Raw genomic sequence first — 14,798 nt, 5'->3', positions numbered from 1 at the left:
TTGAACTCCAAGCAATCCAAAAACGATGTTTCTTTAAAATCTCGATTTCGAATTTTTTAACAATATCTTTCTTATATTTCGTAAATGAGAAAAGAAAAAGAAAAAAAAATTATTAGTTTTGTAAAGACGATGAATAGAAAAATCTTGTGTAAGAAAATCAATTAAATCGATTCTTCTTTTAAAACCTAAAAACATCAATCACCTTTTCCCAAAATGACATTATTTGAGTAATGTTAAAGAAATCAACCAGAGATATTATAAATATAGAGAAGGATTCTTAGTTGGCATAAAATGTTAAAAATCCAGAACTACCGCTGGTAGCAATAATTAATAATACGGGCATAAACAAAACGTAAAAATACTTAAGCAAATTACGATAAGAAACTGGAATTATTTTTTAAAAATAGGATGACTATAATTTATACATATAAGAATTCAAAGCAAAATATAATTTCAAAATATTTACTCTTTTAGATGAATAATTTAATCAAAAGCAGATCATTTGACATTTTATTCATCGGAATGAATAGCCACAACGTTGAGTCACTTTAATAGCACACTCTCGCCTTTGTTTCAAATATTTTGCTTTTAGCATTTTATTAGATGAGGCATTTTGATAAAGTAAATGACTTTATTTATATCGTCTTAATTAATATTATTCATAAAGTTATCAATTCATGAAACAAAATACAAAATACAATACAGAACATGAAAACAAAATACAATTGAATGGAAGTTGTCACTGATAAAATAGTCCATAGAAGTTAACATAAATATTAATTAAGGATAATGGCGGATTTAATGTTGAACAACAAAGCTAAATATAGAAATAATTAGTATTTAAGCTCTAAACATTCAAATGAAGCATGTTCTAGATTCAATTAATACCTTATTACTCCTTAATAGGAATAAAACATTATAAAAGCAAAGGAAAAGAAATTATATAATTAAATTAAAATATCATTTATATATATATATATATATATATATATATATATATATTAAGTAGGATCTCTAAACAAAGCTCTTTAATTGTGGAAAATGTAACTATTTCCTAACTTTAAATTAGAATTCCATAACACAGCTGCAAATCTAAACAAAACGAAAAAATTTATCAACACTCTTGGGCACAGAAACAAAAACATACTTCTGGTGATATTTGTTTCTTTATAAAAAAATAAATAAATAAAAAAGAAAAGAAAGAAAGAAGGAGTGGAAGAAAATGCAAACGATTTAGAAACGGTAACTCTTGATATAATGCACAATTGCCAACAATAGCTTTCAAGAAAAAACCCCAAATGATAAAATAAAAAATAAATAAATAAAAACCGAACCAATCAATAACTGAAAAAAAAAATAATAGCTCTTATCCATAACTATTCGTTTTGTTTGAGCGCTCATCTTAAACCCCAACGTCTACGAAACTCCAAAAAATATGTTTTGGATGTAATCCATGCTCCTAGACATAACGAACTGCTGAGATATTATACACACACATACTTACATTACATTACATATACGAATCCCACCCGACCAGTACCTCTCTAAAATACCCATTCAACGACAGAGGGGGGGGGGGGAGGCAATAAATAAATAAAACATGAGGCTATCACCCCTTAACTACCTTAAACCGGTTCCCGCGAAGGCAAGAGATCGCATTGAAGGTCCAAGATGGGAAGGAGGGTCGAGAGAGGAGGGGGGCTGACAGCTAATCACCCGGTTGCGGAGAGAGGACTCACAACTCTGGGAACCATTGAGCAGTGAGGATTCTCAGATATGGCAAAATAGCTTCTTCTATTCCTCCCCCTTTTTTTTAAGCATCGCTTTCGGTTACGAGTTTTCATTTTTAAAATTTGTTATTTTAGTTTGGTCTTTTTTTTTTTTTTTCCTTCTCTCTCTTATGCATTGACTGCATGTTCCCCTTTATCGAACTTGGCCTGAGTTGCGAGATCCGAAGGTGCTTAGCTTTTTCCAATATGGGAATTTCGTTCGGGGAGGAGCAGTTAACAGGTGCGGTTACGACGGCGAGAGAGGGTTTAAATGTTTTCCTTTTCTTTTCTTACAGGTGGGGATGTATGTATGTATCAGAGTGAATCGGTGTGAGTTGCAGGTTTGTAGAGATTTCGAGATGTAGGTCCCTTTCAGCTCGCGAAGATAGGTACTGGTGCAGAGAAATGGGGTTGATTAATATGATAAGCAAGAATTTTAAAGATAAAATTTAACGGTGAAATTTGCTAATGTTAGTAGATTTTCAAATAAACAAGTATATTAACTTAGATACAAATAAACAAGTATATAAATAAGTAAATAAATATATAAGATTTTTTAAAAATTTGAAAGAATGAAACGAATAGTAAATGATGGATTTTGATTCTAAAAAAGTTGGCAATATTTTTCTAAAACGCACAGGGTTTTTTTTTTTATATATATACTTTTTATTTTTCCGCTTAAAATACTTAACAGGAATAAATAAAAAAATCGCATATATATTTGATGCACCAATTAATGTTATAAAAAGATATTTGAATTCGAAATGGATACAATTATAATCAAAATGAATTTCAGGTAACATACCCTCCCAACGACCCTTCTATTACTGCTTAAAAGAAACTTTTATGAAAGTTTTCGCGGGCCGAAAACTTTTCCATTGAACTTTACAAGGCGTAAGCAAACAGTTTAAAAATCTTTAAACTATAATATTAAAAATATTAATAGCTTTGTAGCAAGAAAATTGCATACGCCTCAGATTTGTTTTTTAATACTTAAGTCATAAAGATATTTTTAATCTATCATATTTTTATTATTTGTAAAAATAAAAAATTATCACAAAAATTTACATTCTTATTAACTTGAGTAACATAAGAATGTGCCAATTTTTAAAGTAATAAATGGAGTTTTTAATGATAAAAACAAAAAATTCAAAGCTTTTAATCTATCATATTTTTATTATTTGTAAAAATAAAAAATATCACAAAAATTTACATTCTTATTAACTTGAGTAACATAAGAATGTGTCAATTTTTAAAGTAATAAATGGAGTTTTTAATGATAAAAACAAAAAATTCAAAGCTTTTAATCTATCATATTTTTATTATTTGTAAAAATAAAAAATATCACAAAAATTTACATTTTTATTAACTTGAGTAACATAAGAATGTGTCAATTTTTAAAGTAATAAATGGAGTTTTTAATGATAAAAACAAAAAATTCAAAGCTTTTAATCTATTATATTTTTATTATTTGTAAAAATAAAAAAAATGTCACAAAAATTTACATTCTTATTAACTTGAGTAATAGAAGAATGTGTCAATTTTTAAAGTAATAAATGGAGTTTTTAATGAAAAAATCCAAAAATTGAAAGCAACAAGAAAAAAAATTATCCTAAGACGCAGAAACTTCGAAATACAAATACAGCAGAACTTGAATTATTCAAACTTCCGCAATATAAAAAAAAGTAAAAAAGAGAAAAAGAAAAGAAACTCACTAAATAAAATCTAACACGAATAAAGACAAGTGAAACAATTGTTCAAGTAGTGATACATCAATACAAATTGCTCAAGTAGTCATTATAAGCAAATTAGTTTCCTCTCTTAAAAATAATGTTTTATTTCATTAAATAATCAGTTAGTCGGAATATACGATTACCAGGAATGAATCAAATATCAATTCATCCCAGTAATTAGAGTTCGATTTATACGTTACAAATGAAAAATAAATCGTTGGCAAAAAACAAACAAATAAATGAAAAAGAAAAATAAATGGTTGGCAAAAAACAAACAAATAAATGAAAAAGAAAAAGAAATCGTTTGCAAAAAACAAACATAATCAAAAATAAATTTTATCAAATTCTAAAAGACGTTCTAATTTTATTATTATTCGCAGACGAGAAAGATAGATTAAAACAATTAATGGCAAACGATTTGCCATCCAGTTTCATTTAAGCCTGTATCATCCGCTAGAAAATAAAGGATTATTACTAAACTGAAACGGCAATTCTTTACGCTTCGGAGGTGGAGTGTGAAACGTTCTGTTTTGTAAAAAAGATAATTAGTCATGGAATATTCGTTTACATTCCAATAAAAATAAATAATTAGGAACAAAGTTTCGTACTTTATTAAAATTGAATTTAATGGTTAAAATATCGGATTCTACAAGCCAACTCCGCTTTTAAAAATAGCAGTAATTTTAAAATAAGATTAAATGAAAAAGGAATTCGAAAATATTTTAGAAAAATATAAAGTAAAAAAAATATTCTTGGACGATCATGTGTTTTTCCAAAATATGTAATATTAACTTTGCCTTTTTTTTTTTTTTTTCAAAAGATTTTTCCCCCCCACTCTCTCTCTCTCTCTCTTTTTTTTTTTTTTTTTTTTTTTTTTTTTTTTTTTGTTATTTTAATCCAAGTCGGAAGTTTTTATAAAATTTCTTAACCAATACGAAATTAAACATATCAAACAAAAAATAAAATTTAATATAATTAATCACTCATATTTCGTGCTTCAACATTAATATAAAATTAATTATAATTAAACAAACATTACAGATTAAAAAAACTTACAAAATTAAATGTTTATATTACAAATCAGAAATGCTATAAATCTTTGTTACAAAATATTAACCATTTAAAAAAAGGGGAGATGTCAGACTTTTTAGTGACAATTTTTGTATAATAATTTTATTATTGAGAAATGTTACAAACACACAATACATTAAACTATTTAACAATCTGCTTGATCACTTCAATTCTTTCAGTCCAATGTAAAAGGAAGGAATAAAACTTATTTTATACTGGTCAAAGAACTGTAAAAGAAAAATTGCAATGCCACAAGCAATAACTAAAAGAGTCAAAAAGTTAGAAAATATATATGTACAACGCATAAATATTAATAAATAGATAAAAATATGAAATGGTGCATGTGCATTTCAGAGAGTATAGCCGAAATTCTACAGAACAAATACTCTGATAAAGATGTCAAAAATACGAGTATATGTAAATATGTCAAAAACTAAAGATTCCTTTTTTATGATACCCACAAATTTATGGAAAGGCATGTAGCCTTCATCATTATATTTGATTATATGGAATGTGTGTGTAATGATATCTCTACATCTAAATTAAATCCTAATTAATTTCTTAATTTTCATCTTAATTTAGCGCATATTAACTTAATTCTAAAATGTTATCTTATTTCCTGATCCAATTTCACCATTTTTATTTAATTAATGTTGCGTGAGCTCTGTAAAACTGCTGAAATCGTCCCGAGTGAAGGGGTAAAAATATACCATTCTTAAGCAAATTCTTTTAAAAGATACCTATAGTTCTCTTTCCTAAATCGACACGTGTACAGAATTCCTTTCAAAATCTCATTGTAAAAACTACGGAAGGGAAAATTTCACTCTCTTCTGTTCTTATATCACTTGTGAACGGTTATCAGTTTCGTCCTCGTTTCTTGTACATAAATTATGCCTCCGGAATGAAATAAAGCGAAGTTTAAAATTTTCAAAAGTGTCTTCTCTCACTTCGGCTAGGCCCAATGATTATATACTGTGAGATTCTGATAGGGATTCCTTTACACGTGTCGATTTAGGTAAGGGAATTAATTATAGGAATCTTTTATAAGAATGTGTTAAATTAGCAAATTTTGATCACTTCACTCAGAGAGTGGGAACTGCTGACTTAAGCATTTTTACAAAGCTTCCGTTGAATTAATGAAATAGAAAAAGAGGAATGGGATCCGGAAATAAGAGAATATTTTAGAATGAAGTTAATATGAGCTGATTTAAGATAAAACTTTGGAAATTAATTAGGATTAAATTAAATTTTAAAATATCATTACACACATACACATATATTTAAAAACTTTAAAACTTCTTCTTGTAGTGAATTATGCAATCGGCACGAACGACTCTGAATTTTTAAAAAAAGGTATTCAGCAAAAATATCTCAAAGACGCTACAACAAAGCGGGATAAATTTGCAGACGAGTTCCGTGATGGAAGGCAGCCCCTCGGAGCAAGGGTCATGCCCAGGAAACCCTCTTGGGTGCCTCCTCCCATAGGGTGTGCGAATTCTCTTCCTCAACAATGGGCCCCTCCTTGTAGCTCTTCTTGGGAGTGCTATACCTGTACTCACCGAGGGAGAGACGCGAAGTGAAGAGAGATGTTTATCGATACCATGGTGAAGAGGAATTGCTTATTCAATCATGAATGGAAAAAACGGTTAGTAGACTACTGAGGTTGCATACTGGAACGGCGAATAAGTTTGTTCTTTGGCTCAGTTCTCTAGGACCATATTAACTTGTTGAGTACCAAATGTGTTTTTATCTCTTAGGCATTCAATACATAATGTAAAACATGTGGAAGAAAGAAAAAGCTGTATTTAAAGATACATTTGTAAGAAGTCGAAGTTTATCCCTATAAAATCGAATTATATCAAACTTTTTCAACGCAAGGAACGCATTTCAAATACGTTGCCAATATCGCCTTTGAAAGTTCGAGAAAAATTATTTTTTCGCATGGCTAATTAAAAAGAAATGGGCCGAAACCTTAATTTTGTTGGTTGGCAGATTTACAGTGTTTATTTATACTATATTTTTTCGTACATACTGCACTAATCAAAAATGAATTGACAGGAATTTTTATTTATTTTAAGGATAAAGTTAGTCAAAGTTTAAAATGTGGATGGTATTTCGGCGAAGAGTTAATGGACAGATTTAGAAAAGAAATATACAAAATGGCAATTCTAGATGAAAATATCTGTATTCTCAGATCCTAGCTTCAGCAAAAATACAAGACACAAAACTAGCTGAAATAAAACATCAGGCCACTATGAAAACTTTCCCTTAATTAGTCTTTCCTTTTTGGTATCATGCCAAAAAAAGTCTTCGGCCTTGTTACAGGAACTTTTCCATTAATCGAATTTCGGCTATTTATGATTGTTTTCCATCCCAGCTAATATAAAAATTTTTTTTAACAAGTTTCAAGATTACGAATGTGAAATTCGTAGACAACAAGGTCATTCATTCTATTAAAGTAAGCTCAACATTTAGAAATTCAGAAACACAAAATTTCCAAAGAATTTTGATGGAGAATAGTATCTTCAAAATTAAATAAGGTAAAAAAAAGTATATCAAGCAAAAAAAACCTATGACAATTATTAAAACAAATGCTGTATCGCAACTAAAAGTAATAATCATCTGTTCTCCAATCCACCCGAAAGAAACTGTTTTGCACATATGATCTATACAAAATAGTTGTTTGAGTGGGTAGCTTTTGTTTTTACAAAAATGCTCAAGACATATTTGTTAAAACAAAAATTTGTCTGAATGCATCACACAGAAAGCGCTCATTTGCAATATTTTTAAATTTCTAATTTATATTCTGCATTTAAACTGAACAGCATCCATAGACCAAAGAGCAAATCCAAGTAATCTACTTTCAAAAGAAATTTACATCTATTTTTTATAATAGACTACACGTTAAAGGAAATATGAGAAACTGTTTGGGAGAATCCTGGAATAATCCATTCAAATTAACAGAATTAAATTTAGTAATCTGTACATTCTATTTCTAAATCTGGGCGCTTTCCTTGAATGTGCTAATCGAAAGTGGGAAATTCTCAAATTCAGCAAAAAAAGACATTCAGGTACGGAGATATTTAATACATCCAGGAATCGGAAGCTGTTTGTAAAGCGCATGCTGTTTTATGTCAGCAACTTAAAACAATATCAAAAAAGTCATTAAAGCGTTCACTATTAAAAAGAAAAGGTTTCAGAATCTTGGTGAGTATATTACAGCTAATTTATTATTTAATTCTCTAGCATCTATAACTTTAAATAAAATTGAACAGGGTTTTTTTTTTTCGTTCATTATATAATAATTTTGTATTTACATAAAAAACGGGAGGGACCACGTTGGGACTGAAGCAATCGTATCGAAGATATTTCCGATCCGAGTCGAACCTGAAATTATGCTTAAGCTTAGAAATCCCTTTAAAAATTCAGACGTTTACAAAATAGCCGCATGTGGTTTTCAGACAAGAAAAATCTGAAAAATATACATCTCTACATAAAGATGAAAGCTTATTTGTTTTTTTATTGCAAATATATATTTTTTAACCGATCTGGATGACATTTGGCGCATGTGCCCTTCAAGAAAAACAGAAAGGTCACGGTCAATTTTTTTTAAAGTAAAAAAGTTGGTTAAAAGATGTTAAATAAAAATGAAACAAGTTTTTGATGTTTTGCAGCTATATGCATCGAAAATATTTTTTCTCAAATATATTATTACATTCCATCTCAAAAAATTAACCTACTTCGTTTTCGTACAGTTCTTTGTTTAATTTAATTTGATACACAATCTGTAATAATGCTTTTATCGCTATAATGAAATTCAAATCAATTTCATCTCCCCAACAAACTATTCTCTTTCATACTTTTGCCACCTCTAAAATTAAGGTAAAAGATTGCTTTCTTTTGGCATTTAATTCTGAAGAAGGACTTTTGTGTTTTAATATACACATTTAATTTCCATGCTGATTAATTTGTAATAGATAATCCATACAATTCATATTTCTTATTCTCATGAATTAACAAGGTGAAATTTTAAATAAATGCATTCCGTATCAATTATTTAACAGCCAGAAAAGCAAATATTTCGGATGAACAAACTGGTCATCAAGGGCGGCAAGAACAAATTAAAATTCAAAATAAGTGGGGGGGAGGGCCAAAAGTAAACATCAAATATATATATATATATATATCAAACACTTAATGATAATAGCAAAAATAAGACGAGGATAAATAACAATGATTTAGAAAAGGTACAAATTTGGTGGAAAATTTTCTAAATCTAATAAATCATTCCTCCAGAACGAAGAAAACCCAATTTCGGAGAGCAAACAAGATTACCCCAAGAGGGCCTCTAAGGACGATATGGTTCGTCGAAAAATGTCTCGAGTGCTACTTTCCCTGTGGAATGCGGGCACAGACTTTGTCGTTTGGAACGCCAGTTACATGAAAGACGACACCCCTGGGAACGATGAATAGCGGACAACCACACACTTCGCTAATGGGTCCAGGGAAACAACTCGATAGAAGATTTGTAGCGCCAAAAGAAACCAAAAAAAAGGATTAACTAAAAATGATGATTATTTTCAGAAAAACATTAGTCGCCATTCAGAATTACAAAGTCACTCAATCTACCGGCAAGCAAAATGATAGAAATAATTGTATGGCAATGTACCAGAGGTAGATTTAAGCATTCAACAACCTTAGACAGTGCCCAATATGATGCCTCTCTTTAACGAACTGATTGGTTAATATAGTTATCAGTTTCAACATTTTTAACATGTCAATGATTTATTTCAGATTAAATTTTAAGTTAAGTAACTTTTTAAAAATGTATATGTTTTTATTATTATGAACAGTGCAAGTTCATGCTTCTATTCAATATTATTTAGATAATCACTCGGTATTTATAAATAATGCAAAACTTAAAAAAAGTAATGAAAAAAGCTAATGAATTATACTTGGAAAAAAATGTCAATATTATTCTAATATTTAAAAATTCATACAATTTATATTTTTTTAAATTTGTTTATAAGGAGGGTTAACAATATATTTTTTAATAGATCATATAGCAGCCACTTCAGCGCAGTATCCCTAGACAATTGCCTAATCTGCCCCAGTCGGAAACCCGTTACTGCAGTGGATAAAGGCGCCCAAAAGTAATTTTGCTCGGCTTTCCCAGTTTCTTACAATAAAAAAAAAAAAAAAAAAAAAAAAGACAGTGAAACAGAAGGCATCAAAAGTCGTTCATTAGGAATTCCAAAATGGAAGGAAAGTTTAAAAATTATTTCAATTCCAAATGCTTCGTTGCGTATACCAAATTATCACATGCATATTTAGAAGACTTAAAAAAATTCTTAGTGCAATTCAATCATAAACAATACCAAAACCAGAGAGACTCTTAATCCTTTGGGTTCCGATTTATTTAAAAGTAGAAAAGTAGAGTATATAAAGGCAGACTTTAAAAGTATATAAAGGCAGTAGATTTTATAAATCTGTATGATAAATGAACTCGTCATCAGAAACGTAGACAAAACAAGTGCATGATTTGCTTATGCATTTGTGCTTATTTAATTTTTTAATGGCACGGAAAAGTAGAATATATAAAGGCAGACTTTAAAAGTATATAAAGGCAGTAGATTTTATAAATCTGTATGATAAATGAACTCGTCATCAGAAACGTAGACAAAACAAGTGCATGATTTGCTTATGCACTTGTGCTTATTTAATTTGTTAATGGCACGGAAAAGTAGAGAATATAAAGGCAGACTTTAAAAGTATATAAAGGCAGTAGATTTTATAAATCTGTATGATAAATGAACTCGTCATCAGAAACGTAGACAAAACAAGTGCATGATTTGCTTATGCATTTGTGCTTATTTAATTTTTTAATGGCACGGAAAAGTAGAGTATATAAAGGCAGACTTTAAAAGTATATAAAGGCAGTAGATTTTATAAATCTGTATGATAAATGAACTCGTCATCAGAAACGTAGACAAAACAAGTGCATGATTTGCTTATGCACTTGTGCTTATTTAATTTGTTAATGGCACGGAAAAGTAGAGAATATAAAGGCAGACTTTAAAAGTATATAAAGGCAGTAGATTTTATAAATCTGTATGATAAATGAACTCGTCATCAGAAACGTAGACAAAACAAGTGCATGATTTGCTTATGCATTTGTGCTTATTTAATTTTTTAATGGCACGGAAAAGTAGAATATATAAAGGCAGACTTTAAAAGTATATAAAGGCAGTAGATTTTATAAATCTGTATGATAAATGAACTCGTCATCAGAAACGTAGACAAAACAAGTGCATGATTTGCTTATGCACTTGTGCTTATTTAATTTGTTAATGGCACGGAAAAGTAGAGAATATAAAGGCAGACTTTAAAAGTATATAAAGGCAGTAGATTTTATAAATCTGTATGATAAATGAACTCGTCATCAGAAACGTAAACAAAACAAGTGCATGATTTGCTTATGCACTTGTGCTTATTTAAGTGCTTATTTAATTTGTTAATGGCACGGAAAAGTAGAGTATATAAAGGCAGACTTTAAAAGTATATAAAGGCAGTAGATTTTATAAATCTGTATGATAAATGAACTCGTCATCAGAAACGTAGACAAAACAAGTGCATGACGAATTCAATTGTGAAAAATATCCAAAGAGAAAGAACTTCGATATGGTTTTCGTCTACTTAATGCATCATTGTTTAAAATTATTTTTTTTAAATGATAAAAATCATATTTTTTTTTTTCAAAAAATTTAACAAGCAGATTGCTGATTATGGGATAATATATTTATTTGTTTTATATTTAGCTGTCAGCATGTCAAAACTGTCTACATTTATTTCATATAAAAACAGCAAAACGAATTCTATCGATTTCACTTTTTTCTTTTAAACACAGCGAAATACTGCATTATAAAAAAATCAATTAATTTATTGAAATTAATCAAAATATTTCAATCATATCAGTTTTTTTCTTTTCCAAAATTAAGATAAATTAGGGCTCTAATGGGTGAAATAAAGTATAAATTGCTAAATTCTGCTAAAATAAAAACAAAAATTAACTATAAGTATAATTTTTGAGGTGGGTCATATGTGTCCCAGAGGTCTTTTTAAATGGAACACATGTGTCCCACTGGAGATGAAGTGACCACATAAAATACAGCGAAAAGTTAAGTCTCTAGTTTTTATAATATTTTAAAACAATTTCACTGCAAGAAAACTCTTACCAATTACATATCCAACATTATTCGTGACATTTCTATATATGATATATTGCAAAACAGTTTTTGCAGAGTGCAATTTTACTCATAACAAATACAGTTTTTGTTCGGGTTTATTACTATGTTATTACTAAGATGTAGCTAAAAATTACGCTAACCTATGAATATAATCATAGAAAACCATTGGGACATGCACTTCAATAAATTCCCCATTTACTTATCAAATTAAAAATATCAGTGGGACAAAGATGTCCCGATGGGGTCCAAAGGGATAATGGGAAGGCTCACAGACAAAACAACAATCATTTTAATAATTGAATTATTAAAAAAAAACACTATACACATTTAAGTAAATTTCTATCTACTTAAAACTATTTCACACACATAAAGTGAATTTTGATCGGATAACAATTCAGTTTTATCAACAAAATATTTCATAGTAATACAAATATTAAAATATCTAACCTGTATTGATCACATCCGTCAGACGCAGGTTCCAATATCTCAGAAATGCGAATTTAAAATAACACGAAAAAGAAATCTTACAAGCTTATCAGGCCATCTTAAGTGGTCAGCACATTGCCCATGTTTATTTTATTTCATTTCATCATTATTTTTTTTTTTTTTTCTTTCTCAAACATAGTTTAACTTCATTCAACAGATCAGACTATCGCTTTCAGTCAACCAGAACGAATTTGATGCTGCAACTTTCCAAGAACCAAATCGTGTGTGTACCAAAACTAAGAATGCCAGGATGAATCGCGATAGTGTTCGTTTTTCGACAAACGAATACCAATTCCTTTGCATAAAAACACTAACGGACTCGTTTTTTTTAGCGCCAAAATTCTATACAACACTTGTTTTGATATGAAAATACAGACCCTGATTCGTCTGAATCTCAAACAAAATATGTTTTTTTTAAAACCAAACAAAAGAGAGAGAGAGAGAAAAAAAAGAAGAAAAAAAGAAAAAAAAAAGGGACATCTCCAGCGGCTAAGGCACATATGTTTACCTCCAGCAACGATTGAAAAAAAAAACAGAGGATACTAAGAACCAGTGGCTTAGGATCAGATTTACATACTCAACCACCAACGGCGGAAATTCGCCGAGGAGGTGTTAAGAGACAAGGCCTTAGTGGGGAAAAAAGTTTTATTTAGACTACCAGGACAACAAGGACATATCACAGGACTGAAGGACGTGGGTCTACTGCTAAGGTTTTAAGTTACAAAGGGAATTTAATTTCGTTCTACAAACTTAATCCACATCCTAATAAACAAGGTCATAATAAAGGCGCCGCGGAAATGGAGGTAAAAAAGATTCTATTCGGTGAAAAAAAAAGTTGTGTGAAATATCCTTGATAGATTGACTTAGAAGTATTTTTTTTTAATGAAACAATTTTTGTTTAATCGAAAATGTACAAAATGGTCTTGTTCCAAAAGTGCAATATTTCAGCAGATAACTATACGAAACAGAACAGCTTGTATTTTGACAGCAGCAATAATGTGCCTGTGTTCTTAACGTCAGTATTGTTCTGTGCTTCCAACAAAATGAAGACGAAAAAGAAATATAGTCGTTGTTATTTGTAAAGAATAAAGAAATACAGTCGTTGTTATTTGTAAAGAATAAAATTGATGACTAGAAACACAACGAGTAAACAAAGGTTATTTCTAAACAACATAAGTATTTCATATGTTGTCACTGAGCGGTCATTTTAAAATTTGACAGCATAATATCAATAAATCTAATTAAATGACAATCAACTAAATTAAATTTTACGAAAACAATGAATAAAATGAAATGAACAAATGAAATTCCTACAAATGAAAATGAACAAACTAAAAGTGAAACATTCTTACGAATATTCCGAAAGCAAAGAATACAAGTGTTTTTTTTTTTTTTTTTTTTAACATTAATACCATTCTCAAGACTGATTGGTGCATATATATTTTTAGAAATACGTGAATTGTTTATTTAAATATCTTTCTAACAAATAAATTATTTTTCATATCAAAGAAAATCTCCGTTCAGTATATTTTCATTTACAATAATTAATAAAAAAAATTATTAACATTTTAAGAGAGCATTTTTTAATTATGAAAATCGAAAGGTTTACTCCACTAAAAACACTTTTATTGAAAAAACAACACCAACAAAGGAAATGTGAACTAAGCTGAAAAAGAAATCTAAATTGACTGTTTTCATGTATTCTTAAAATGAGCAAAAAATAATAAATATATAGTTGATCAAAATACATCATTTGCTAACCACACGGGTTGTGGAACAAAGAAATGTTGATTTCAAGATAAATAAAATTCAAGATAACTAATACAATATAGGATTTTTTTAATTTAATTACTTCTAGGGAGTTAATTCTCAGCTCGATTTCTCACCATTTAGTAGTTATGTGTTTCAGTCAGGTAATAAGAAATACATTCACCAATAAATACAAATTTATTTAAGTAATTCCGAAACGCCCGAAATGCTAATAATAATTTTTACATAAATTACTAATTAATTGAATTTATTAACTGATCAATTTCAAGGATTAAATATTTCTGGTAGTAGATAGAAAGCTATGTAATTGACAGAAAGCGAATGTATATAATTCTAATATATTTAAAAATTACAAATGTTTTGGTAAGATGTATTTCAGCAAAATCAGCAGACATAAATATTAATAACATTGAAATAATCGCCGAAAATGGCGAATATTAATAAGATTAATTTAGTCACGTCAATCAACTTTGATAAACTGAAGCTTATTACAAAAATAATATTGAATTATTTTAACGATATTATATTATTTTTATTATATTATTTTAAATCATACTGAAAAAAATGATATAGATTCTAAGTGGTTAGCTATACAGTGACGAAATTAACTGCCGATGCCTCTATGATTTGGAAACTTAGCTCCGTACACAACGACGCTTCGCATATCTAGTTTGTTCATTCTTATTGGATCTCCTTAAGAATAATTCTTTAATACTTTCATT

The 14,798-nt window shown here is 29.0% G+C and overlaps 1 protein-coding gene across 3 annotated transcripts in view; it reads right to left on the bottom strand.

The window, feature by feature from the left end:
* LOC129974995 (epidermal growth factor receptor-like) overlaps positions 1-14,798 on the bottom strand; it is an 87,007-nt gene that overhangs the window by 48,414 nt on the left and 23,795 nt on the right. The window contains exon 1 of one of the 3 annotated variants that reach the window (XM_056087847.1): positions 12,268-12,286. The exons of the other annotated variants lie outside the window; for them this stretch is intronic. The gene's annotated coding sequence lies outside the window, so the exon portion shown is untranslated. Of the gene's footprint in view, positions 1-12,267; positions 12,287-14,798 lie in introns of those variants that run through there. 3 annotated transcript variants of the gene reach the window in all.

The sequence above is a fragment of the Argiope bruennichi genome, chromosome 7 (genome assembly GCF_947563725.1).
Source record: "Argiope bruennichi chromosome 7, qqArgBrue1.1, whole genome shotgun sequence".
Classification (NCBI taxonomy): Eukaryota; Metazoa; Arthropoda; class Arachnida; order Araneae; family Araneidae; genus Argiope; species Argiope bruennichi.
Note: the sequence above shows the minus strand (reverse complement) of the source record. Positions and strands in the feature narration are given on the sequence as shown.